Here is a 27,693-nt window from a genome sequence, read left to right on the forward strand (position 1 = left end):
AGCTATTGGAGGAAGATCTATCAAGCAGGAAGATTCTCCCTTCCCCCCCCATTGTAAAGATAATATCAGCACTAGGGATGTGTCCCAGGAAAAGGGCCCTATCTTCTCCACGGTATTTAACTGTGCATATGATGAGATTATTGATAGCCTACATAGACACTGGACAGTTTTAAAGTTAGATCCTTGGCTCCAATTCAGTATCCCTGATAAACCCGAAGTCATTTTTAGAAAAAGCAAAAATCTAAAGAATATCCTTGTTCCCTCCAAATACAATCCTGAGTACTCGATTGCTCCTAGGCATCTACTCCCAGTAGGGAAACACTCGTTTGCCTGGCAGTATAGTGCCCTGAGGGTGCCCTCACCCTTAGGGACCCCCCCCCTGCCGGGCTCTGGAGAGAGGAAGGGGTTAAACACTTACCTTTCTCCAGCGCCAGGCGGGGAGCTTTCCTCCTCCTCTCCTCCTTCCTCGCGACGTCACCGGCATTTACAATGCTTTCCTATGGACGCTTGCATGCTCTCACTGTGATTTTCACAGTGAGAAGCACGCAAGCGCCTCTAGTGGCTGTCAATGAGACAGCCACTAGAGGTTTTGGAGGCTGGATTAACCCTCAGTATAAACATAGCCGTTTCTCTGAAACTGCTATGTTTATAAAAAAAAAGGGTTAATCCTAGAGGGACTTGGCACCCAGACCACCTCATTAAGCTGAAGGGGTCTGGGTGCCTAGAGTGGTCCTTTAAGCTGAAGTGGTTTGGGTGCCTAGAGTGGTCCTTTAAGCTGAAGGGGTCTGGGTGCCTAGAGTGGTCCTTTAAGCTGAAGGGGTCTGGGTGCCTAGAGTGGTCCTTTAAGAGTCAGAATGTGCAGAAATTTTTTGGTCCACACTTCACAACTCTACACTGCTCCTTCTACACTGCTCCTTCTACACTGCTACCGGTATCTTTTTTGGAGATACCGGCTGCGACTTACCACGTGTACCTGTTGTGCTTCACGACATGGTAGATGTCCAGCTGACTACACGAGCCACTACACCTCTTATCTCAGAATACCGTCCCAGGTCACTCCGGTCATTTGGGGTTGAGCTCGCTGGGCACTTTCATTTCTACCATCACTGATCTCCTGTGTTTGACTACTCCTCTACGATACAGTGTCTGGATCTGTGTATGTGGGCATCCCCACCGATAAGTACTCTTACTCTATCCACATTCACAGTTTTTCATGTTTTTTTTTTTTTTTTTTTCTGCTGTGGTTTATCCTATTTATTTAATTGATTTAACAAGTTGTATTTTCACTGGGGATATTCAACAATACTGTTGATCTACCCCTAATCCTCCGTTCCTTGGTCAGTTAATTTAATTTTTTACTAAACTACTTGTTACATTTATAATCCTATTTCTCTGATAACGTCTTAATTGTCTCATGTTGCTACATTCCTAGTTGTAGTCGTTTTGACGGCATTACCGCTATGAATGTTGCAATAACAATATTTATCGTTTTTATTACCTTGGAGCAGTTTGCGTGTGTTGTATATCAGGTTTAATTCTTTATTTACTTCTATACTAATACTTTTTATATTATGGGTTAATACTATGGATTCTTTCATTTTATCTTTTGACTCCGATTAGGAGTACTCACACTTTTTATATATTATCTGATAGAATGGTGTGTATAAATAGTGAGAATTGGGTGCAACACTGGGTATATGGAGAAAGATGGTCGCAATGTGAGTATGAAGATATATAACGAGAGACAGGCGCACTAGACACTTTTAATTTCCCTTTTTAGGCTGTCTGTATCCCTTGTAGCAGAACCTTTTTGTGTTTATTTTAAATTTTTTCCCTGTTATTTCGTGTGGTTCCTCTTTTGCTGTTCGGAAGACTTCATACGAACAGAATCCCTTTGTCTCGCGAACAGGGACCACCCCTGTGCCCCATTAGAACGTTGACACCAACCACTTAAGTGCGAAACCGCAAGGGAAACAATTAAGTGTTTCCCCTGGGTGGCTGCCAGTTTGTATAACTGAACACATGGCAGAGAGTATGGCGGCTATCTTGTCTCCCGAACATGGGCAGCAGTACTTTGTTGTCGAGTGCCTGGAACTCTTTTCGGCTAGGCGCTCGCGCTAATGCCGGTAAACCTTAGACTGCTGCCCGTTCCAGTTCCCAACCACTTACACCAGGGCTCAAACTTTTTAAACAGGGGGCAGTTCACGATCCTTCAGACACTGGGGGCTGGACTATAAAAAAAATTATGAACGAATTTCTATGCACACTGCGCACACACAAGCATAAGGACATAAATACACACACATACTGACATACATAAACAGACAGACATATACATACATTCTGAAATACAGACAGACATGCATACATACACATACACACAGACATACATACATAGCTAATTTTGCGTACTTTTTTTTTGTGCTGTGGCTGATGGGAGTCGTCGTGGCTCCCACGGTCTCTCTCTCCCCTCCCACGCGGAGTGAGCTGGGAGGAAGTGACCACCGGCTGTCACTTCCTCCCAGCAGTACTTGCGGCTGCAATTTTTTTTTTCTTTCAAGGGGCCTGGTCGTGCTATTGCACGGCCACAGCGCTGACCGGTCCCCTGAAGATATAGGGCCCATCGGGTGGCCCTGAATGCTTGGGCCGGGTTTAGGACCCTAGCGGGCCGTAGTTTGAGGACCCCTGACCTACACAAACAACGTTTGGGAGATATGAACTTCCGAACAGGAGGAGCATTCGTATCCTGAAATAAAGAGATTCCCTTATATGGTGGTCCCACCAGAACCTCACAAACGGAGACCAGCCAGGGCACTAATTTCCCTGGAACTGTTTTGGTCTAGTGCCTCGTGTCTGGCCGGTCAAAACTTTACCACTGTGCCATTCCTGTTCTGCCAAACCGATTTGAGTGATACTTGGATATGTTGGACACTCATATCTTGGCTATCGAGAATGTACTTTTCTTGGGGTTCTGGGTTATGGTTGAGGTACTTTTGAGGTACAGGATATTTTGTTGGATTTTCTGTACCTGGGAGATAATTGCCTGAGAACTCCTCTAATTTAATTCTCTCTCAGGCACAGAGGATCCTGGAATTGAAAACCCTGCAGTATTGTATGTGAAACTCGTTGCATGGGACTGGGCATACAAGCCGTGTATGTGCCAATAAACTTCAGTTGTAGTCTCGGAGTGTGTCGTCTCAGAGTGTGTCGTCTCAGAGTGTGTCGTCTCAGAGTGTGTCGTCTCAGAGTGTGTCGTCTCAGAGTGTGTCGTCTCAGAGTGTGTCGTCTCAGAGTGTGTCGTCTCAGAGTGTGTCGTCTCAGAGTGTGTCGTCTCAGAGTGTGTCGTCTCAGAGTGTGTCGTCTCAGAGTGTGTCGTCTCAGAGTGTGTCGTCTCAGAGTGTGTCGTCTCAGAGTGTGTCGTCTCAGAGTGTGTCGTCTCAGAGTGTGTCGTCTCAGAGTGTGTCGTCTCAGAGTGTGTCGTCTCAGAGTGTGTCGTCTCAGAGTGTGTCGTCTCAGAGTGTGTCGTCTCAGAGTGTGTCGTCTCAGAGTGTGTCGTCTCAGAGTGTGTCGTCTCAGAGTGTGTCGTCTCAGAGTGTGTCGTCTCAGAGTGTGTCGTCTCAGAGTGTGTCGTCTCAGAGTGTGTCGTCTCAGAGTGTGTCGTCTCAGAGTGTGTCGTCTCAGAGTGTGTCGTCTCAGAGTGTGTCGTCTCAGAGTGTGTCGTCTCAGAGTGTGTCGTCTCAGAGTGTGTCGTCTCAGAGTGTGTCGTCTCAGAGTGTGTCGTCTCAGAGTGTGTCGTCTCAGAGTGTGTCGTCTCAGAGTGTGTCGTCTCAGAGTGTGTCGTCTCAGAGTGTGTCGTCTCAGAGTGTGTCGTCTCAGAGTGTGTCGTCTCAGAGTGTGTCGTCTCAGAGTGTGTCGTCTCAGAGTGTGTCGTCTCAGAGTGTGTCGTCTCAGAGTGTGTCGTCTCAGAGTGTGTCGTCTCAGAGTGTGTCGTCTCAGAGTGTGTCGTCTCAGAGTGTGTCGTCTCAGAGTGTGTCGTCTGAGAGTGTGTCGTCTGAGAGTGTGTCGTCTGAGAGTGTGTCGTCTGAGAGTGTGTCGTCTGAGAGTGTGTCGTCTGAGAGTGTGTCGTCTGAGAGTGTGTCGTCTGAGAGTGTGTCGTCTGAGAGTGTGTCGTCTGAGAGTGTGTCGTCTGAGAGTGTGTCGTCTGAGAGTGTGTCGTCTGAGAGTGTGTCGTCTGAGAGTGTGTCGTCTGAGAGTGTGTCGTCTGAGAGTGTGTCGTCTGAGAGTGTGTCGTCTGAGAGTGTGTCGTCTGAGAGTGTGTGTGTGTGTGTCGTCTGAGAGTGTGTGTGTGTGTGTCGTCTGAGAGTGTGTGTGTGTGTGTCGTCTGAGAGTGTGTGTGTGTGTGTCGTCTGAGAGTGTGTGTGTGTGTCGTCTGAGAGTGTGTGTGTGTGTCGTCTGAGAGTGTGTGTGTGTGTCGTCTGAGAGTGTGTGTGTGTGTCGTCTGAGAGTGTGTGTGTGTGTCGTCTGAGAGTGTGTGTGTGTGTCGTCTGAGAGTGTGTGTGTGTGTCGTCTGAGAGTGTGTGTGTGTCGTCTGAGAGTGTGTGTGTGTGTCGTCTGAGAGTGTGTGTGTGTGTGTCGTCTGAGAGTGTGTGTGTGTGTGTCGTCTGAGAGTGTGTGTGTGTGTGTCGTCTGAGAGTGTGTGTGTGTGTGTCGTCTGAGAGTGTGTGTGTGTGTGTCGTCTGAGAGTGTGTGTGTGTGTGTCGTCTGAGAGTGTGTGTGTGTGTGTCGTCTGAGAGTGTGTGTGTGTGTGTCGTCTGAGAGAGTGTGTGTGTGTGTCGTCTGAGAGTGTGTGTGTGTGTCGTCTGAGAGTGTGTGTGTGTGTCGTCTCATTACTGGGTAGGAGGTGGGAGATTCTTTGCCTATTTAGCTTGTTCCTGATTGTACTTTGATATATCCAGCGGAGGAGAGTCCCTGAAAAAACTGGGGCTTCGCTACAGGGCGCACTGTATATGAAGATATATAGCGAGAGACGGGCGCACTGTGTGTGTGTGTGTATATGAAGATGTATAGCGAGAGACGGGCGCACTGTGCGTGTGTGTATATGAAGATGTATAGCGAGAGACGGGCGCACTGTGCGTGTGTGGATATGAAGATGTATAGCGAGAGACGGGCGCACTGTGTGTGGATATGAAGATGTATAGCGAGAGACGGGCGCACTGTGTGTATATGAAGATGTATAGCGAGAGACGGGCACACTGTGCGTGTGTGGATATGAAGATGTATAGCGAAAGACGGGTGCACTGTGTGTGTATATGAAGATGTATAGCGAGAGACGGGTGCACTGTGTGTGTATATAAAGATGTATAGCGAGAGACAGGCGCACTGTGTGTGTGTGTATATGAAGATGTATAGCGAGAGACGGGCGCACTGTGTGTATATGAAGATGTATAGCGAGAGATGGGCCCTGTGTGTGTGTGTGTGTGTGTGTGTGTGTGTATATATGAAGATGTATAGCGAGAGACGGGCGCACTGTGTGTGTATATGAAGATGTATAGCGAGAAAAGGGCGCACTGTGCGTGTGTGTACATATGAAGATGTATAGCGAGAGACGGGCGCACTGTGCGTGTATATGAAGATGTATAGCGAGAGACGGGCGCACTGTGCGTGTATATGAAGATGTATAGCGAGAGAAGGGCGCACTGTGTGTGTATATGAAGATGTATAGCGAGAGAAGGGCGCACTGTGCGTGTGTGTACATATGAAGATGTATAGCGAGAGACGGGCGCACTGTTTGTGTATATGAAGATGTATAGCGAGAGACGGGCGCACTGTGTGTGTATATGAAGATGTATAGCGAGAGACGGGCGCACTGTGTGTGTATATGAAGATGTATAGCGAGAGACGGGCACACTGTGTGTGTGTATATGGATGTATAGCGAGAGACGGGCGCACTGTGTGTGTATATGAAGATGTATAGCGAGAGACGGGCGCACTGTGTGTGTATATGAAGATGTATAGCGAGAGACGGGCGCACTGTGTGTGTATATGAAGATGTATAGCGAGAGACGGGCGCACTACGTGTGCTCTACACTTATAGACACCCCAACGCAGCCTGATGTGATGTATTTGGGTCTGATTCTGGTTTTGATCTTATTGCCAGTCCCATGGACTTTGTCTTGTGGGTTTTGCTGGGCTTTGAAAGAAATCCCTGTTATACAATGAATCCGGCTCCCCCTATTCTCATGGTATGTAAACCTTTTTGGAGTGTCTCTAGCCGCTCCATATTATCCCATGATGGGGTTAAATCATTCAGCATTAATTAGCAGAAGTCTTCGCACGGAGTGCGGCTTGTCGTATGTAGTGTTAGTGATGCTGGGAAGTAGGCCATCACATGCCGCGATGAGGCGTTTGCTTGTTTTAAAATTAGCAGCTGAGCATGCTCGCATCAATCTGGCTGTGAGCGTGCAGTCTGTCTGCTGGTACACGGCTCGCTCGCAGAGAAACATGCCTCTGTCACCATCTCTGAGCTCAGTTGATTTATGGCGAGGATACTGACGTTCAGTCCGTGAGTAATTCCCAACATGAACCTGGCTCCTTTAACATGTCAACACTGGTCTGAAGGTCCTGAACGTCTTTTTATTGCAGCTTAAAATAACGTGATCTCTTCTGTTCATTTTGCTTTCACCCATTAAGGTACTTTTTGTAAAATCTGCTTAATAATGAATTGTGTTCTACATTTTATTACACTTCAATGCAAACCAGTCTAAAAATTATTTTTTATTAATTTACTGAAACTTTTTGCATTTTGTATCTAAACTGATACATGTGAGGTAATCAAATCCGTAACCATTTCTGTACCAGAAGGATTTAATTGAACATTTCTTTAGCATAGAAATCGAAGAATGCCTATTGTTTGTTTTTAGGAAGGGTTAATGCTTACAGAGTGTCAGTCTATACACAGTGTTTCCATATAGTAAAAGATTCACACAGACCGAATACAGAATGGGTTAATGCTTACTGGGGGTCCGTATAGGAAGAGGTTAATATACACAGTGTTTCCATATAGTAAAAGATTCACACAGACCGAATACAGAATGGGTTAATGCTTACTGGGGGTCCGTATAGGAAGAGGTTAATATACACAGTGTTTCCGTATAGTAAAAGATTCACACAGACCGAATACAGAATGGGTTAATGCTTACTGGGGGTCCGTATAGGAAGAGGTTAATATACAGTGTTTACGTATAGTAAAAGATTCACACAGACCGAATACAGAATGGGTTAATGCTTACTGGGGGTCTGTATAGGAAGAGGTTAATATACACAGTGTTTCCATATAGTAAAAGATTCACACAGACCGAATACAGAATGGGTTAATGCTTACTGGGGGTCCGTATAGGAAGAGGTTAATATACACAGTGTTTCCGTATAGTAAAAGATTCACACAGACCGAATACAGAATGGGTTAATGCTTACTGGGGGTCCGTATAGGAAGAGGTTAATATACAGTGTTTACGTATAGTAAAAGATTCACACAGACCGAATACAGAATGGGTTAATGCTTACTGGGGGTCTGTATAGGAAGAGGTTAATATACACCGTGTTTCCATATAGTAAAAGATTCACACAGACCGAATACAGAATGGGTTAATGCTTACTGGGGGTCCGTATAGGAAGAGGTTAATATACACAGTGTTTCCATATAGTAAGATTCACACAGACCGAATACAGAATGGGTTAATGCTTACTGGGGTCCGTATAGGAAGAGGTTAATATACACAGTGTTTCCATATAGTAAGATTCACACAGACCGAATACAGAATGGATTAATGCTTACTGGGGGTCCGTATAGGAAGAGGTTAATATACACAGTGTTTCCGTATAGTAAGATTCACACAGACCGAATACAGAATGGGTTAATGCTTACTGGGGGTCCGTATAGGAAGAGATTAATATACACAGTGTTTACATATAGTAAGATTCACACAGACCGAATACAGAATGGGTTAATGCTTACTGGGGGGTCCGTATAGGAAGAGGTTAATATACACAGTGTTTCCATATAGTAAAATATTCACACAGACCGAATACAGAATGGGTTAATGCTTACTGGGGGTCCGTATAGGAAGAGGTTAATATACACAGTGTTTCCATATAGTAAAAGATTCACACAGACCGAATACAGAATGGGTTAATGCTTACTGGGGGTCCGTATAGGAAGAGGTTAATATACACAGTGTTTACATATAGTAAGATTCACACAGACCGAATACAGAATGGGTTAATGCTTACTGGGGGGTCCGTATAGGAAGAGGTTAATATACACAGTGTTTCCATATAGTAAAATATTCACACAGACCGAATACAGAATGGGTTAATGCTTACTGGGGGTCCGTATAGGAAGAGGTTAATATACACAGTGTTTCCATATAGTAAGATTCACACAGACCGAATACAGATTGGGTTAATGCTTACTGGGGGTCCGTATAGGAAGAGGTTAATACGCACAGTGTTTACGTATAGTAAAAGATTCACACAGACCGAATACAGAACGGGTTAATGCTTACTGGGGGTCCGTATAGGAAGAGGTTAATATACACAGTGTTTCCGTATAGTAAAAGATTCACACAGACCGAATACAGAATGGGTTAATGCTTACTGGGGGTCTGTATAGGAAGAGGTTAATATACACAGTGTTTCCGTATAGTAAAAGATTCACACAGACCGAATACAGAATGGGTTAATGCTTACTGGGGGTCCGTATAGGAAGAGGTTAATATACACAGTGTTTCCATATAGTAAAAGATTCACACAGACCGAATACAGAATGGGTTAATGCTTACTGGGGGTCCGTATAGGAAGAGGTTAATATACACAGTGTTTCCATATAGTAAGATTCACACAGACCGAATACAGAATGGGTTAATGCTTACTGGGGGTCCGTATAGGAAGAGGTTAATATACACAGTGTTTCCATATAGTAAAAGATTCACACAGACCGAATACAGAATGGGTTAATGCTTACTGGGGGTCCGTATAGTAAGAGGTTAATACACACAGTGTTTCCATATAGTAAAATATTCACACAGACCGAATACAGAATGGGTTAATGCTTACTGGGGGTCCGTATAGGAAGAGGTTAATATACACAGTGTTTCCGTATAGTAAAAGATTCACACAGACCGAATACAGAATGGGTTAATGCTTACTGGGGGTCCGTATAGGAAGAGGTTAATATACACAGTGTTTACGTATAGTAAAAGATTCACACAGACCGAATACAGAATGGGTTAATGCTTACTGGGGGTCCGTATAGGAAGAGGTTAATATACACAGTGTTTCCATATAGTAAGATTCACACAGACCGAATACAGAATGGGTTAATGCTTACTGGGGGTCGTATAGGAAGAGGTTAATATACACAGTGTTTCCGTATAGTAAGATTCACACAGACCGAATACAGAATGGGTTAATGCTTACTGGGGGTCCGTATAGGAAGAGGTTAATATACACAGTATTTCCATATAGTAAAAGATTCACACAGACCGAATACAGAATGGGTTAATGCTTACTGGGGGTCCGTATAGGAAGAGGTTAATATACACAGTGTTTCCATATAGTAAAAGATTCACACAGACCGAATACAGAATGGGTTAATGCTTACTGGGGGTCCGTATAGGAAGAGGTTAATATACACAGTGTTTCCATATAGTAAAAGATTCACACAGACCGAATACAGAATGGGTTAATGTTTTTTATGCTTGTAGAAAAGGATTGGGTCGATGCATGCAAAATTTCAGTATTGGAATAGTTAATGCTGCAACATTTCAGTGTTCAAAGGGTTAATACTTGTATGTTTTAGTATAGAAAAAGTTAATGCTTACATTGTTTTGCTGTATGAGGGATTCCGTTTTTCTCAGTTTTAAGAGAATGCTTGCATGGGTTGGTATATGAAAAGGATAATGTTTCCTTATTTCAGTATAGGAAAGGGTTAATGCGTGCATTGTGCTTATATAGGAAAGGGTTAATGATTGCATTGGGTCAGTATAGGATGGGGTTACTGATTGCATTGGGTCAGTATAGGATGGGGTTAATGATTGCATTGGGTTAGTATAGGATGGGGTTAATGATTGCATTGGGTCAGTATAGGATGGGGTTAATGATTGCATTGGGTTAGTATAGGAAGGGGTTAATGATTGCATTGGGTCAGTATAGGATGGGGTTACTGATTGCATTGGGTCAGTATAGGATGGGGTTAATGATTGCATTGGGTTAGTATAGGATGGGGTTAATGATTGCATTGGGTTAGTATAGGATGGGGTTAATGATTGCATTGGGTCAGTATAGGAAGGGGTTAATGATTGCATTGGGTCTGTATAGGATGGGGTTAATGATTGCATTGGGTCTGTATAGGAAGGGGTTAATGATTGCATTGGGTCAGTATAGGAAGGGGTTAATGATTGCATTGGGTCAGTATAGGATGGGGTTAATGATTGCATTGGGTTAGTATAGGATGGGGTTAATGATTGCATTGGGTTAGTATAGGATGGGGTTAATGATTGCATTGGGTCAGTATAGGATGGGGTTAATGATTGCATTGGGTCAGTATAGGATGGGGTTAATGATTGCATTGGGTCAGTATAGGATGGGGTTAATGATTGCATTGGGTTAGTATAGGAAGGGGTTAATGATTGCATTGGGTTAGTATAGGATGGGGTTAATGATTGCATTGGGGTCAGTATAGGATGGGGTTAATGATTGCATTGGGTTAGTATTGGGTTAGTATAGGATGGGGTTAATGATTGCATTGGGTTAGTATAGGATGGGGTTAATGATTGCATTGGGTTAGTATAGGATGGGGTTAATGATTGCATTGGGTTAGTATTGGATGGGGTTAATGATTGCATTGGGTTAGTATAGGATGGGGTTAATGATTGCATTGGGTTAGTATAGGATGGGGTTAATGATTGCATTGGGTTAGTATAGGATGGGGTTAATGATTGCATTGGGTCAGTATAGGATGGGGTTAATGATTGCATTGGGTTAGTATTGGATGGGTTAATGATTGCATTGGGTTAGTATAGGATGGGGTTAATGATTGCATTGGGTTAGTATAGGAAGGGGTTAATGATTGCATTGGGTTAGTATAGGATGGGGTTAATGATTGCATTGGGTTAGTATAGGAAGGGGTTAATGATTGCATTGGGTTAGTATAGGATGGGGTTAATGATTGCATTGGGGTCAGTATAGGATGGGGTTAATGATTGCATTGGGTTAGTATTGGGTTAGTATAGGATGGGGTTAATGATTGCATTGGGTTAGTATAGGATGGGGTTAATGATTGCATTGGGTTAGTATAGGATGGGGTTAATGATTGCATTGGGGTCAGTATAGGATGGGGTTAATGATTGCATTGGGTTAGTATTGGGTTAGTATAGGATGGGGTTAATGATTGCATTGGGTTAGTATAGGATGGGGTTAATGATTGCATTGGGTTAGTATAGGATGGGGTTAATGATTGCATTGGGTCAGTATAGGATGGGGTTAATGATTGCATTGGGTCAGTATAGGATGGGGTTAATGATTGCATTGGGTTAGTATAGGATGGGGTTAATGGTTGCATTGGGTTAGTATAGGATGGGGTTAATGATTGCATTGGGTCAGTATAGGATGGGGTTAATGATTGCATTGGGTTAGTATTGGATGGGTTAATGATTGCATTGGGTTAGTATAGGATGGGGTTAATGATTGCATTGGGGTCAGTATAGGATGGGGTTAATGATTGTATTGGATGGGGTTAATGATTGCATTGGGTCAGTATAGGATGGGGTTAATGATTGCATTGGGTCAGTATAGGATGGGGTTAATTCTTGCATTGGGTTAGTATAGGATGGGGTTAATGATTGCATTGGGGTCAGTATAGGATGGGGTTAATGATTGCATAGGGTTAGTATTGGATGGGGTTAATGATTGCATTGGGTCAGTATAGGATGGGGTTAATGATTGCATTGGGTCAGTATAGGATGGGGTTAATGATTGCATTGGGTTAGTATAGGATGGGGTTAATGATTGCATTGGGGTCAGTATAGGATGGGGTTAATGATTGCATAGGGTTAGTATTGGATGGGGTTAATGATTGCATTGGGTCAGTATAGGATGGGGTTAATGATTGCATTGGGTCAGTATAGGATGGGGTTAATGATTGCATTGGGTTAGTATAGGATGGGGTTAATGGTTGCATTGGGTTAGTATAGGATGGGGTTAATGATTGCATTGGGTCAGTATAGGATGGGGTTAATGATTGCATAGGGTTAGTATAGGATGGGGTTAATGATTGCATAGGGTTAGTATAGGATGGGGTTAATGATTGCATCGGGTTAGTATAGGATGGGGTAAATGATTGCATTGGGGTCAGTATAGGATGGGGTTAATGATTGCATTGGGTCAGTATAGGATGGGGTTAATGATTGCATTGGGTCAGTATAGGATGGGGTTAATGATTGCATTGGGTTAGTATAGGATGGGGTAAATGATTGCATTGGGGTCAGTATAGGATGGGGTTAATGATTGCATTGGGTCAGTATAGGATGGGGTTAATTATTGCATTAGGTCAGTATAGGAAGGGGTTAATGATTGCATTGGGTCAGTATAGGATGGGGTTAATTGCATTTGTTTCCGAGTAGGTAGGATTTTCTGCATAACTTGTGTGTAGGAAGGATTAAGGCTTGCAATAATTGTTTCAGATTTGGAGGGGCTAATGTTAGTCTTTTTACTAAAAAGAGGCGTTAACCCTTCACATTCCAAAAGGAGTTAATGGCTGCCTGGTTCCGGTATTAAACGGCTTAATGCCTCGTTTCGGTGTGGAGGAAGTTAATTTCTGCCTGGTTTCGATATTATTTCAGGGGTTAATGCCTTGTTTTGGCATGGCAGGGATTATTTTTTGGCATTTTTAAGTATTTTAGAGGTTAATACTCGGCTTGTTTCTGTGTGGGAGGGATTAATTCTTGCCTGTTTCCATATTGTTTCAGGGGATAAAAGGTAATGTTAACATGCGTTCAATGTGTGTGGGCAGGCTCTTTATTAACACCGATTTTAAAGACGTTGTGTGGGTCCCAGGCTCCTTCTTTAGGTGGGGTTTCAAACCCAGAATTGGGCATGGAGAAGGATAGTTACAGTGCCGGTGTGCCATTTCACTGCCATATTATACACAGAGTGGCTCAGACCTGCAGTTTATTCCAGGCTGTGTCTGCGTTGTCACAGTATGCTTCCTGTGCGTTGATGGTGTCTGAATGTCGCTGTTAATCCCATAACCTTCTTGTAGTCAGTGCTTGTGGCCAGCGATCCATCTTTCAGGGCAGAGGATTCGTGTCGATACTGTGCGGCTGCCAGTGTAATGTAAACAGAATACTGTGCTGCGGCATCACCCACGTATGGCACAGTCTGGCAGCAGCTGGTGTTTGTCAGGGTGTTGTGTGCGGAGGTTGCATTGTGTTCATTAACCCTTCCCAGACTGGAGGGACTTAAGCCTATGTCTTCTGAATAAATGTCACTGTCCAAACAATGGCTGGTCTGAGAGCAAGTAATGGAAGGATCCCAGAGCGCCATGGCTCCATGATTTACATTCAATAAAGTGTATAACAGCTGAACACAGATCTGTAGTGACGCCATATTGTCCTCGCATTATTTACATCTGTATCACTGCTGTGAAGAATTCAGTCTCCACATAGCACGCAGGACCCTCCAGGAGGTCATCTGCCTAACATTATCTGCTGCTCCTCCGGGGGCACCGCCTCATACACAGGGTTTAAATTGGTTTTCTGTGCATGTTTAAATGGTTTAGTGTTTGCTATCCTCAAGACCATCTCCTCTTGTCCCCCGACAACCCATCTTTATGTAGTGGTTTTAGTAAAACTTGTCTGGCAGTGTAAATATGGCCCTTTCATGAGAAACGGCACGGTTTGCATGTGGCTGTAAGCACTTCTGACTGCCTATAAAGGCACTAAAGGCTTAAATTTTTATAGAAATATTGCATTCAGTTTGTCTCTAACGAATGGTTGAAGCCCTGTGTATGTACTTGTTAATTTACTTTTGATAACATTGATTGGGACAGAAGATCTTATCACAGTGAGCACACAGTCCAATAGTCCAAGAAATGGTTACATGGAAGTTTCAAGGCTTTTTGATTAACACCTTTGTAGCTTTTTTGAGGGATGGGTGGGGTGTATGTGTGTGGTTTAAAGGAACACTATAGGGTCAGTAAAATAATAAAATCTTACTTGTATTCAAGTCTGCAGCTGTTGGCTCTGCCCCTGATCTGCCTGCTTGGCTGACATCATCAGAAGTGATTCTCTGAGCCAATCACAATGCTTCCCCATATGATTGGCTGAGATTGTCAAGGAGGCAGAGCAGGTGCAGTGCAGAGCAGGCACAAGTCGAACACAGCCCTGGCCAATCATTATCTCCTCATAGAGATGGATTGAATCAATGACTCTCTCTATGAGGAAAGTTCAGTGTCTCCATGCAGAGGGTGGAGACACTGAATGGCAGTCACACTGTGCAGCACTGACTCAGGGAGCACCTCTAGCAGTTATCTGAGGAGTGGCCATAGATCATACAAACTATTAAACTCAAAGCTGAAAATAATAAGAAACTTGCATATACAGCAGGTTAGCACTGGCCAGCCAATCAGGATGCTCCAATAACTGCTCATAAATGACCGACGTGTCCTATAAATGGAACACTGACCGTAGAGTAGGTAAAAGTAGTTCCAAAACGTTGCCTGGCACGCTTCTAAAGTGACTCCCAGCGATATACAGCAAGAACAAGGGGACACTTTCTTTCTACTTGTACAGAGACTAAAAGGACTCCCTAATAATTCATCATGGGTGATTTTCTTGGACCTATTATTTTCATGTAACTTTTCGTTTTTCTTTTCTTGTTTGGAAGCTTTCTCTATACGGTTTGACTATATTCTAGTCTCACGGGAATGTTGATAGCTTGTATATATTTTACGTTTATATTTTGCAGCACTTTCTGAATTTCTTGCACTTTTAAGTTGGCACTCTGCACTTTTAAATAGGTTATGCACTTTCACCCTTACGGTATATAGTTATATATGTTTGATTATTCACATGATCAGTTATATTTACTTGGAGACTTGACCAACAGTGGCAATGTTATGTAAATACATTTATAAACTTTCTTTTTCCATATCTTTATTATTTTGATTGCGGTATAATTTTGGTTATTTTTGTATATTTATTGTTATGGTCCTTGGAGGGTGACCCAGACACCAGTACAAAGGATTTGAGTGAGTGCATGCATATTGTATAGTTATTCATCAAAGTATCCAATAATCTTATCACTGCAAAATCCCGTGTCAACTACTCTATCCTGCTTCTCCTCGACCTTTCTGCTGCTTTTGACACTGTTGATCATTAAAGGATCATTAAAGGGTCAGGAACATAAACCTGTATTGCTGATCCTATAGTGCTAAAACCACCATCTAGCCCCCCTGGGCCCCTCATGCCTCCATAAATATAGTAAAAATCTTACTATATTCAAGTCTGAAGCTGCTGACTCTGCCCTGTCTGTCTCAGAAAAACAAGCAGTCTGCTGACATGTGGTAGCCTGATCCAATCACAATGCTTCCCCATAGGATTGGCTGAGACTGACAAGGAGGCAGATCAGGGGCAGAGCCAGCATGATTCAAACACAGCCCTGGCCAATCAGCATCTCCTCATAGCGATGAATTGAATCAATGAATCTCTATGAGGAAAGTTCAGTGTCTGCATGCAGAGGGAGGAGATACTGAATGTTTGGATGCATTTTAGGCAGCCATGACCCAGGAAGGATCTCTAACAGCCATCTGAGGAGTGGCCAGTGAAGTTATCACTAGGCTGTAATGTAAACACTGCATTTTCTCTGAAAAGACAGTGTTTACAGCAAAAAGCCTGAAGGGAATGATTCTACTCACCAGAACAAATGCAATAAGCTGTAGTTTTTCTGGTTACTATAGTAACCGCTTCTTCTCATCCTCCGTAATCTCTGTGTACGAGATACTGCTCTTCCTACCTCTCCCAGCGCTCTTTCAGTGTTTCTTTCTCTGGCTCTGCCTCTTCTCCCCAATCCCTCTCTATAGGTTTTCCCCAAGGTTCAATCCTTGGTTCCCTACTGTTCTCGATCTATACTGCCTCCCTTGGTAAACTCATCAGCTCCTTCGGCTTCCAGTATCATTTCTATGCGGATGATGCTAATTGATCTATCCTCTCCTGATCTCTCCACGCCCCTCTTGATTCGTGTCTCTGATTGACACTCTATTTCCAACTGGATGGCTGCTCATTTCCTGAAACTTAACCTGTCCAAAAGAAAACTGGTCTTTCCTCTCTCTCAAGTGTTGATACTTCTGTGTCTGTCTCCCTCCAAGTCAATGGTGCCATGATCAGCTCTACCTCGCAGGCTCGCTGCCTGGGTGTTCTCTTTGACTCAGACCTCTCCTTCACCTCTCATGTCCAATCAATCGCCAAATCTTGCCACTTCCATCTCAAAAACATCCAACCCTGTTTAACGCCTGATACGGCTATGGTGCTTGTCCGTGCCGCTGTCCTTTCTCTCCTTGACTACTGTAATCTGCTTCTCAGTGGTCTTGCGTGTTCCAACTTGCGCCGTTAACATCTATAATGAATGCGGCAGCGAGGCTCATCTTCCTGTCTGCCTGCACCTGTCATGCCAGCCCCTCTGTCAGTCCCTACATTGGCTTTCTGTAAGATATAGGACTCAATTTAAGATCCTGATACTTAATTACTAATCTCTACACCATGCTGCTCCAACTTACTTATCCTCACTTATACACAAATATGTTCCATATAGGCCCCTACACTCTGACAGAGTCCTACATCTAACCTCTGTTCGTACTCCTAAAGACTTATCTAGGGCTGCACCGTTCCTGTGGAACGCCATTCCCCTTTGTTAGACTTTCACCCAGTCTCCACTCCTTCAAAAAATCTTTGGAAACTTAATTCTTTAGGAAAGCATATCAATTAAACTGTGAACAGCTTTCTCTCCCCGCACCCTGATTCCTCTCCTGAAACTGTCATCAAAACACTAAGCCCTCGGTGAACACTATTCTCGCAACCTACTTTTCTACCCTACCTTTACCTTTTGTGTCACTATACCCCACTCCTTCTAGACTGTAAGCTCACTGAGCAGGGCCCTCAATCCCTCTGTGACTGTGTCACTATACCCCACTCCCTCTAACATGTAAACTCACTGAGCAGGGCCCTCAATCCCTCTGTTACTGTGTCACTATACCCCACTCCTTCTAGACTGTAAGCTCACTGAGCAGGGCCTTCAATCCCTCTGTTACTGTGTCACTATACCCCACTCCCTCTAACATGTAAACTCACTGAGCAGGGCCCTCAATCCCTCTGTTACTGTGTCACTATACCCCACTCCCTCTAACATGTAAACTCACTGAGCAGGGCCCTCAATCCCTCTGTTACTGTGTCACTATACCCCACTCCTTCTAGACTGTAAGCTCACTGAGCAGGGCCCTCAATCCCTCTGTGACTGTGTCACTATACCCCACTCCCTCTAACATGTAAGCTCACTGAGCAGGGCCCTCAATCCCTCTGTTACTGTGTCACTATACCCCACTCCTTCTAGACTGTAAGCTCACTGAGCAGGCCCTCAATCCCTCTGTTACTGTGTCACTATACCCCACTCCCTCTAACATGTAAACTCACTGAGCAGGGCCCTCAATCCCTCTGTTACTGTGTCACTATACCCCACTCCCTCTAACATGTAAACTCACTGAGCAGGGCCCTCAATCCCTCTGTTACTGTGTCACTATACCCCACTCCTTCTAGACTGTAAGCTCACTGAGCAGGGCCCTCAATCCCTCTGTGACTGTGTCACTATACCCCACTCCCTCTAACATGTAAGCTCACTGAGCAGGGCCCTCAATCCCTCTGTTACTGTGTCACTATACCCCACTCCTTCTAGACTGTAAGCTCACTGAGCAGGCCCTCAATCCCTCTGTTACTGTGTCACTATACCCCACTCCCTCTAACATGTAACCTCACTGAGCAGGGCCCTCAATCCCTCTGTGACTGTGTCACTATACCCCACTCCCTCTAACATGTAAGCTCACTGAGCAGGGCCCTCAATCCCTCTGTTACTGTGTCACTATACCCCACTCCTTCTAGACTGTAAGCTCACTGAGCAGGGCCCTCAATCCCTCTGTGACTGTGTCACTATACCCCACTCCCTCTAACATGTAAGCTCACTGAGCAGGGCCCTCAATCCCTCTGTTACTGTGTCACTATACCCCACTCCTTCTAGACTGTAAGCTCACTGAGCAGGGCCCTCAATCCCTCTGTGACTGTGTCACTATACCCCACTCCCTCTAACATGTAAGATCACTGTTCTGGGCCCTCAATCCCTCTGTTACTGTGTCACTATACCCCACTCCCTCTAATATGTAACCTCACTGAGCAGAGCCCTCAATACCTCTGTTACTGTGTCACTATACCCCACTCCCTCTAGCATGTAAACTCATTGAGCAGGGCCCTCAATCCCTCTGTTACTGTGTCACTATACCCCACTCCCTCTAGCATGTAAACTCACTGAACAGGGCCTCAATCCCTCTGTTACTGTGTCACTATACCCCACTCCCTCTAGCATGTAAACTCACTGAACAGGGCCTCAATCCCTCTGTTACTGTGTCACTATACCCCACTCCCTCTATCATGTAAACTCACTGAGCAGGGCCTTCAATCCCTCTGTTACTGTCACTATACTCCACTCCCTCTAACATGTAACCTCACTGAGCAGAGCCCTCAATCCCTCTGTTACTGTGTCACTATACCCCACTCCCTCTAACATGTAAACTCACTGAGCAAGCCCTCAATCCCTCTGTTACTGTGTCACTATACCCCACTCCCTCTAACATGTAAACTCACTGAGCAGGCCCTCAATCCCTCTGTTACTGTGTCACTATACCCCACTCCCTCTAGCATGTAAACGCACTGAGCAGGCCCTCAATCTTTCTGTTACTGTGTCACTTTACCCCAACTCCCTCTAACATGTAAACTCACTGAGCAGGGCCCCCAATCCCTCTGTTACTGTCACTATACCCCACTCCCTCTAACATGTAAACTCACTGAGCAGGGCCTTCAATCCCTCTGTTACTGTGTCACTATACCCCACTCCCTCTAACATGTAAACTCATTGAGCAGGCCCCCAATCCCTCTGTTACTGTGTCACTATACCCCACTCCCTCTAACATGTAAACTCACTGAGCAGGGCCTTCAATCCCTCTGTTACCGTGTCACTATACCCCACTCCCTCTAACATGTAAACTCACTGAGCAGGGCCTTCAATCCCTCTTTTACTGTGTCACTATACCCCACTCCCTCTAACATGTAAACTCATTGAGCAGGCCCCCAATCCCTCTGTTACTGTCACTATACCACACTCCCTCTAACATGTAAACTCACTGAGCAGGGCCCTCAATCCCTCTGTTACTGTGTCACTATACCCCACTCCCTCTAACATGTAAACTCACTGAGCAGGGCCCTCAATCCCTCTGTTACTGTGTCACTATACCCCACTCCCTCTAACATGTAAACTCACTGAGCAGGCCCTCAATCCCTCTGTTACTGTGTCACTTTACCCCACTCCCTCTAACATGTAAACTCACTGAGCAGGGCCTTCAATCCCTCTGTTACTGTGTCACTATACCCCACTCCCTCTAACATGTAAACTCATTGAGCAGGCCCCCAATCCCTCTGTTACTGTGTCACTATACCCCACTCCCTCTAACATGTAAACTCACTGAGCAGGGCCTTCAATCCCTCTGTTACCGTGTCACTATACCCCACTCCCTCTAACATGTAAACTCACTGAGCAGGGCCTTCAATCCCTCTTTTACTGTGTCACTATACCCCACTCCCTCTAACATGTAAACTCATTGAGCAGGCCCCCAATCCCTCTGTTACTGTGTCACTATACCCCACTCCCTCTAACATGTAAACTCACTGAGCAGGCCCCCAATCCCTCTGTTACTGTGTCACTATACCCCACTCCCTCTAACATGTAAACTCACTGAGCAGGGCCCTCAATCCCTCTGTTACTGTGTCACTATACCCCACTCCCTCTAACATGTAAACTCACTGAGCAGGGCCTCAATCCCTGTGTTACTGTGTCACTATACCCCACTCCCTCTAACATGTAAACTCACTGAGCAGGGCCTCAATCCCTGTGTTACTGTGTCACTATACCCCACTCCCTCTAACATGTAAACTCACTGAGCAGGGCCTCAATCCCTGTGTTACTGTGTCACTATACCCCACCCCCTCTAACATGTAAACTCACTGAGCAGGGCCCTCAATCCCTCTGTTCCTGGGTGTCAAACTTGGCTGGTTACAACTACGTGTATGTTAGTCCACCCATTGTACAGCACTGTGGAATTTGTTGGCGCTTTATAAATAATTGTAGAAATGTAAGTTCCCTACGCTTTGTACTTAGCAGGCTGGCAGCCATGCTTGTCTTCAGACTTTAAAACCCACAGCTGTACCGTGCTGATCTGTTATATTGTGAGAATTACATGGAAATTGCCAATTAAAGCGGCACTGTCATGCCGAATTCCGTTTTTTTTTTAACCCCCCTCCCGCCTCAACTACATCCAATCGACCCCCTAGTCATCCCCAAATGCCCCTATGCCCCCCACATTACCTATTTTTTATTCTTTATTTTCTGCCCGATCTATATTCAGGGCGCCGCCATCTTTGTGTGGGTAGGTGAAGTCCCTGTGGGACACGTCATCTACCCACACTACACAGACTGTGAGATTCCCGCACATGCCCAGTGAAACACCTGGACATGCGAACGGGAATTTCACCTATTCATTCATTCATCAGACAGACGAATGAATGAATAGAAAAAATCAGACGAACAAACTAACACTGTGTATCAGTGTTAGTTTGTTCGTTCGGTTTATTACAAGGAGGGAGCTACCGGCGTGCAGCTCCCTCCTTGCATTATGTAAAGACAGAAGCGGCAGGGAGCAGTGCTCCCCACCACTTCATTAGCCCCCCAGGTCCTCCCCTCACTCTATGGGGGTCAATATGACCCCCATAATAGCACAAGGGAGATTCAAATCTCCCCAATGCCCCTACTCGCTATATCGCGAGTAGGGGCATGTCCACTAAACAGTGAGCAGCCTGTGGCTGCTCACTGTAAAAAAAAAAAAAAAGGGTAATAAGGGGGGGACGGGGGACCTACTGTCCTCCCCCGCCGGCCCCCACCCCTGGACGGCGGGTGGGGGCCATAATGGGAATGAGGGGGGACCTACTGTCCTCCCCTCAGGCCCCCACCCCTGGGCGGCGGGTGGGGGCCATAATAGTAATAAGGGGGGGGGGACCTACCGTCCTCCCCTCAGGCCCCCACCCCTGGGCGGCGGGTGGGGGCCATAATAGTAATAAGGGGGGGGGACCTACTGTCCTCCACCCCCCGGCCCCCACCCCTGGGCGGCGGGTGGGGGCCATAATAGTAATAAGGGGGGGGGGACCTACTGTCCTCCACCCCCCGGCCCCCACCCCTGGGCGGCGGGTGGGGGCCATAATAGTAATAGGGGGGGGGGACCTACTTTCTCCCCCCCCCGGCCCCCACCCCTGGGCGGCGGGTGGGGGCCATAATAGTAATAAGGGGGGGGACGGGACCTACTGTCCTCACCCCCCCGGCCCCCACCCCTGGGCGGCGGGTGGGGGCCATAACAGTAACAAGGGGGGGGGGGGGACCTACTGTCCTCCCCCCCGGCCCCCACCCCTGGCCGGCGGGTGGGGGCCATAATAGTAATAAGGGGGGGGGGGGGGATCTACTGTCCGACCCCCCCCCCCCCGGCCCCCACCCCTGGGCGGCGGGTGGGGGCCATAACGATAATGGGGGGGGACCTACTGTCCTCCCCCCGCCCCCACCCCTGGGCGGCGGGTGGGGGCACTAAGTAAATTCCCCCACCCCCCCCATCAAGGTGACTAGGGGTGCCCAAGCCCCTAGTCACCCACCCCCCAACCAAATAAAAAATGCCCCTACCTACCCCCCTCACCCTAAAAAATAGTGAGGGGGGAATAAAATTGCTAACCTGTAAAGTAAAATTAAACTTACCATTCGACGTCTTCTTTTTTCTAAAATCTTCATTTTTCAGCCCCAAAAAAGGCCAAATAAAAAACCATCATAGCCGTCGAACTAAAAATAAAATAAAAAACCCGAGCGCAAAAAAAAAACCCGACGAAAAAGAAAAAACCCGAGCGCACAAAAAAAATAATCCATCTTCACCCATGGAGGGCTCCGCGCAGACTGAGCTCCGCAGGGCTGGGCAAGGCTTATAAAGCCTTGCCCCGCCCTGCAATTAGCCTAAGAACACTCTGATTGGTGGGTTTAAGCCAATCAGAGTGCTCTTTGTCATTTTACAAGCGTGGGAAAGTTCTTTGGAACTTTCCCACGCTTGTAAAATGACACAGAGCACTGTGATTGGATGGCTTGAAATCCATCCAATCACAGTGCTCTGTGTCATTTTACAAGCGTGGGAAAGTTCTTTGGAACTTTCCCACGCTTGTAAAATGACACAGAGCACTGTGATTGGATGGATTTCAAGCCATCCAATCACAGTGCTCTGTGTCATTTTACAAGCGTGGGAAAATTCTTTGGAACTTTCCCACGCTTGTAAAATGACACAGAGCACTGTGATTGGATGGATTTCAAGCCATCCAATCACAGTGCTCTGTGTCATTTTACAAGCGTGGGAAAATTCTTTGGAACTTTCCCACGCTTGTAAAATGACACAGAGCACTGTGATTGGATGGATTTCAAGCCATCCAATCACAGTGCTCTGTGTCATTTTACAAGCGTGGGAAAATTCCAAAGAACTTTCCCACGCTTGTAAAATGACACAGAGCACTGTGATTGGATGGATTTCAAGCCATCCAATCACAGTGCTCTGTGTCATTTTACAAGCGTGGGAAAATTCCAAAGAACTTTCCCACGCTTGTAAAATGACAAAGAGCACTCTGATTGGCTTAAACCCACCAATCAGAGTGTTCTTAGGCTAATTGCAGGGTGGGGCAAGGCTTTATAAGCCTTGCCCCGCCCTGCGGAGCTCAGTCTGCGCGGAGCCCTCCATGGGTGAAGATGGATTATTTTTTTGTGCGCTCGGGTTTTTTCTTTTTCGTCGGGTTTTTTTTTTGCGCTCGGGTTTTTTATTTTATTTTTAGTTCGACGGCTATGATGGTTTTTTATTTGGCCTTTTTTGGGGCTGAAAAATGAAGATTTTAGAAAAAAGAAGACGTCGAATGGTAAGTTTAATTTTACTTTACAGGTTAGCAATTTTATTCCCCCCTCACTATTTTTTAGGGTGAGGGGGGTAGGTAGGGGCATTTTTTATTTGGGTGGGGGGTGGGTGACTTGGGGCTTGGGCACCCCTAGTCACCTTGATGGGGGGGGGGGGATTTACTTAGTGCCCCCACCCGCCGCCCAGGGGTGGGGGCCGGGGGGGGGCAGTAGGTCCCCCCCCCCTTATTACTATGATGGCCCCCACCCGCCGCCCAGGGGTGGGGGCCGGGGGGGGGAGGACAGTAGGTCCCCCCCCCCTATTACTATTATGGCCCCCACCCGCCGGCCAGGGGTGGGGGCCGGGGGGGAGGACAGTAGGTCCCCCCCCCTTGTTACTGTTATGGCCCCCACCCGCCGCCCAGGGGTGGGGGCCTGGGGGGGGGGAGGACAGTAGGTCCCCCCCCCCTATTACTACTATGGCCCCCACCCGCCGCCCAGGGGTGGGGGCCGGGGGGGGGAGGACAGTAGGTCCCCCCCCCTCTTATTACCATTATGGCCCCCACCCGCCGGCCAGGGGTGGGGGCCGGGGGGGAGGACAGTAGGTCCCCCCCCCCCTACTACGATTATGGCCCCCACCCGCCGCCCAGGGGTGGGGGCCGGGGGGGAGGACAGTAGGTCCCCCCCCCCCCTTTATTAACATTATGGCCCCCACCCGCCGCCCAGGGGTGGGGGCCGGGGGGGAAGACAGTAGGTCCCCCCCCCCTCATTATCTTTATGGCCCCCACCCACCGCTCAGGGGTGGGGGCCGGGGGGGGGGGGACAATAGGTCTCCCTCCCTTATTTTACTTAACGGCCCCCACCCGTCATTTAGGGGTGGGGGGCAATATTTTTTTATTTTTTTTTCTACAGTGAGCAGCCACAGGCTGCTCACTGCTTACTAGACATGCCCCTACTCGCGGTATAGCGAGTAGGGGCATATTATTTACTAATACCAAGTCATTTTTACTTGGTGTTAGTAAATTTGGCTGAAAGACCAGTTTAGGTCTTTCAGCCTTTTAGTAGATAGCTCCCTGATACCGTGGGAATTAGGGAGTTATCTACTAAGCGGCTGCAAGATGCAGCCACAGCAATGAATAGGATCGGAGTTTCATTCATTTGAATGAAATTCCGATCCGAACAAAGTACCGAATTGCATCCTAACACCAATGGAGAAACAGTGCTCATTCTGTTAGGATGCAATTCGGCAGTTTTGCCGGCGTTCTGTCTAAGTGACAGGACTTTCGGCAATACTGACAGGAAGCATTGTGGGAACAGGGAGGAAAGCTAGGGATCATGGGAAAATTGCTCTGACCAGCGGAAATGAAGCACACTTTGCTCCTCCGCTGGTCAGAGCTGGTCAAGCGGAGGAATCCCATAAGACAAAGAGTCCCTACTTTGTCTTATGGTTTTAAAGAAAACTAAAGAAGAATGGAAGAAATGAATAACAGATCCCGAGAGAGGGTGAGAAGAGGAAGAGATTGAGGAAAGGTAAGTTCGGCATGACAGTGCCGCTTTAAGGTTTTATTAGAGGGGTGATCTCTCTGACGGGCTGTGAAATTATACTCAATTCGTTTAAGTATAAAACTGACCCCCTCCCCATTTAATAATAGGCACAGCTCAGCGAAACAGACTGCACCTCATAATGTGCTCAGTCAGCAAAATTATCTGCTGAACCTCCTTTTATAATACGAATGGGCTGCCATATACGTGGAAATTACTTTTTAGTTATAAGCTAGTTGAAAACAATGTTTCTTTTTCTGTATGGTTACAGTGTACACAGTTCAAGATCTGCCAAATATCCATTGTTTGTTAGCTGGGCAATGGCCTCTTATTATGAGAGACATTCTTTCTTTCTCGGTGCTGATACATTTCTGAGGTTACAATTTAGTTATAAGCTCTCATACACATATTGTTCTAATCCTCACTTTGTCCCCCACCATTGCTTGCTCTTCTATGGGTACTCCAGTCCTTACTGAGCTGTTTCGTAATGCCCAGATGGCATTTTCTCACCATCACCTCACCAGATAAGCTAAATGGGCTCCACTATAAACCGGGAGAGGCGATTCCTTGTCCTTGTGTTTTGATTTTAGACAAATAGTGCAGAGCTCTCTGTAAATTACTGTCGTTATGGATTGATACCCTGTAATGACCTCACACATGGAATAGACCAGAGCTCGTGCTGGCCCTGAAGGCCACAGGCTGCGAGCACTAATTTACTATTTTTGTTTTGTTTGTTATTCAATGAGATCATTCTAAACCATGAATTAAAATGCCTTTGCACACAGCATAGAGTGGCAAATTTCTTATTTAACGTCCCATCAGCCAAAATGATTGCGCTCCTCGTAAAGCTGTGTGAAGAATCCCACTTGTCTTTATTCCAGCTCTGTGTTGAGTGAAGGAGTAAGACTTGGTTTTTCCTGGATTGTTTGACCAATTTAGCAGGAAATGTATCTACCGTAGTTATTTTACTAAATAAGAATCTCCACTATTACAAAGTTTATTGCGCAACTGGCTACATTGTGCAAACTGCCGGAGAAATTCCTCCAATTAATCTGGATCAGTCACACTACAAATCTCAGCTCTCTGGACAGCAGATTATGTGAATTTCCCCAGAAAGATATTATGATAGCACTGTGTGATTACCTTGGTTTTTGTTTTTTGTGGTGAGGTATGTTACACCAGATTGCATTGCCTGTCGCTGTGCTATATTCATTAATTTGGTTCCAGGAAACCCATCTGGACAATCCACTATCTGCCCACCGCCTCTTCAACCAGCCACCCGTAATCACAACCTTCCCAATCAGTAATCACTGTCACTTCAACCAGCCACCAGTAATCCCCGCCACCCTAACCAGCCACCGATAATCACTATGACAGATTTTCTGTTCCTGGATTAAAAAGCTTTCTGTTCCATTCGCTTGTCTGTTCGGTAGATTGCATTCCCCTCCTATTCTAACATTGTCCCATTCGACTACTGAACAACCGCATTAACCAGAGACCACCCTGGAGCTTGTTAACACCTATTAACAACTTGTAATGTTTCTCACCGCAGTGTTCTAATTGTTCGTCTGGGTGGCTGCAATTCCTATGGATAACCACAAAGTGGCGGCCATCTTGTTTGCATGAATGCAGGCAGCGGTGTTTGGGCATGAATCTCATTTCACTAAAATTGGACACAAACTCCCGAACACCGCTGGACTTCCATCATCGCCTGCGTTCGGTTCCTTACAACTTAGAGGGGCACTGCTCAGTGAAATCCTTCGTCTGGATGAGGGGAACAAGCTCCAGGGTAAGAACATTGACTATGTTCGGTAGTTTGTTCGTTTTCCAAACTACCGAACTAGACCGACCGCAAGCCCTGATTCTCTGGACCTGTTTTGGGCATAGGACCATGTGCACGGTCAGTCAAAAATAAGACTTCCAAGAAATTCCTGAACTGTTCTGGGTGATTTTTGGATATGTTGGTCACCCAAATCAGGGCTATTGGTGGGATATAGCATTTGTGGGGGTTTTGTATTTTTTAAAGCCATTTTGTTTTTTTTTTATAAAATCTGTGTGTTGTGTCTGGAGATAATTGCGTTTAGTTCAGAGCTTGACTTAATTATCTCTCAGGCACAAGGGAGGGATTGTCTTATGTATGGGAGTGTCATGGATCTGAGAGCCAATGTAATTGTGTGTTTGTTTCTACTGTGGTTTACTCTCAGGTCCAGGGGGGAGTGCCCCTTTCATGGGGACTTGCATATGAGGCCAGTTGTGGTTACCAATAAACAAGTTCCTGCTTACACCCAACAGTCTCATCTCATCTGTGGGGGAAACAACTGTATCTATTCTGGGTATTATAATCGCTTGCTCTTGTAAGAGCCAGCCTGTTTTACTCTCTGGACTAGTAGAGGTCTACCCACTGGAAGCTGGATCCTGGTCTTTGGTCCAGGGTGGGTGGAGGACAGTGAGACCCAACCAACCTGTAACGCTGGAAGTGTGGACTATGGTGTCTGGTGCAGTGCTTGTGGTACTCGGTAAGCACTAGGAAGCAGCATTTGGCGGAGGCACCCAGTCGGGGTGCCAGGCATTCTGCCACAATCATTACCACCCCACCCAGCCACTTGTAATCAATATGGCCAGGTCAGCTACCAGAAATGATTGTCTCCTGGGACAGTCTGCCACTAATGGCTGCTTCAGACAGTCCACCGCTAATGACTGCCTGCCGGACCATCCGTTGGTAACCAGCATTCCTATGCTATGTGTAATTTGATTTAATATGGCAGAATTCCCATTGCTTTTGGTTAGATTTTTTTTTTTTAGATGAAATGTGGGACTCCATGTGAAACG

General features: G+C 46.0%; 1 protein-coding gene across 6 annotated transcripts in view; it reads left to right on the forward strand.

Annotated features, from left to right (window-relative positions):
• The window catches only part of PLEKHA5 (pleckstrin homology domain containing A5), a 192,793-nt gene that overhangs the window by 73,627 nt on the left and 91,473 nt on the right, over window positions 1-27,693 (forward strand). The window contains exon 1 of one of the 6 annotated variants that reach the window (XM_063446631.1): window positions 6,670-6,690. The exons of the other annotated variants lie outside the window; for them this stretch is intronic. The gene's annotated coding sequence lies outside the window, so the exon portion shown is untranslated. Of the gene's footprint in view, window positions 1-6,669; window positions 6,691-27,693 lie in introns of those variants that run through there. 6 annotated transcript variants of the gene reach the window in all.

The sequence above is a fragment of the Pelobates fuscus genome, chromosome 3 (assembly GCF_036172605.1).
Source record: "Pelobates fuscus isolate aPelFus1 chromosome 3, aPelFus1.pri, whole genome shotgun sequence".
Classification (NCBI taxonomy): Eukaryota; Metazoa; Chordata; class Amphibia; order Anura; family Pelobatidae; genus Pelobates; species Pelobates fuscus.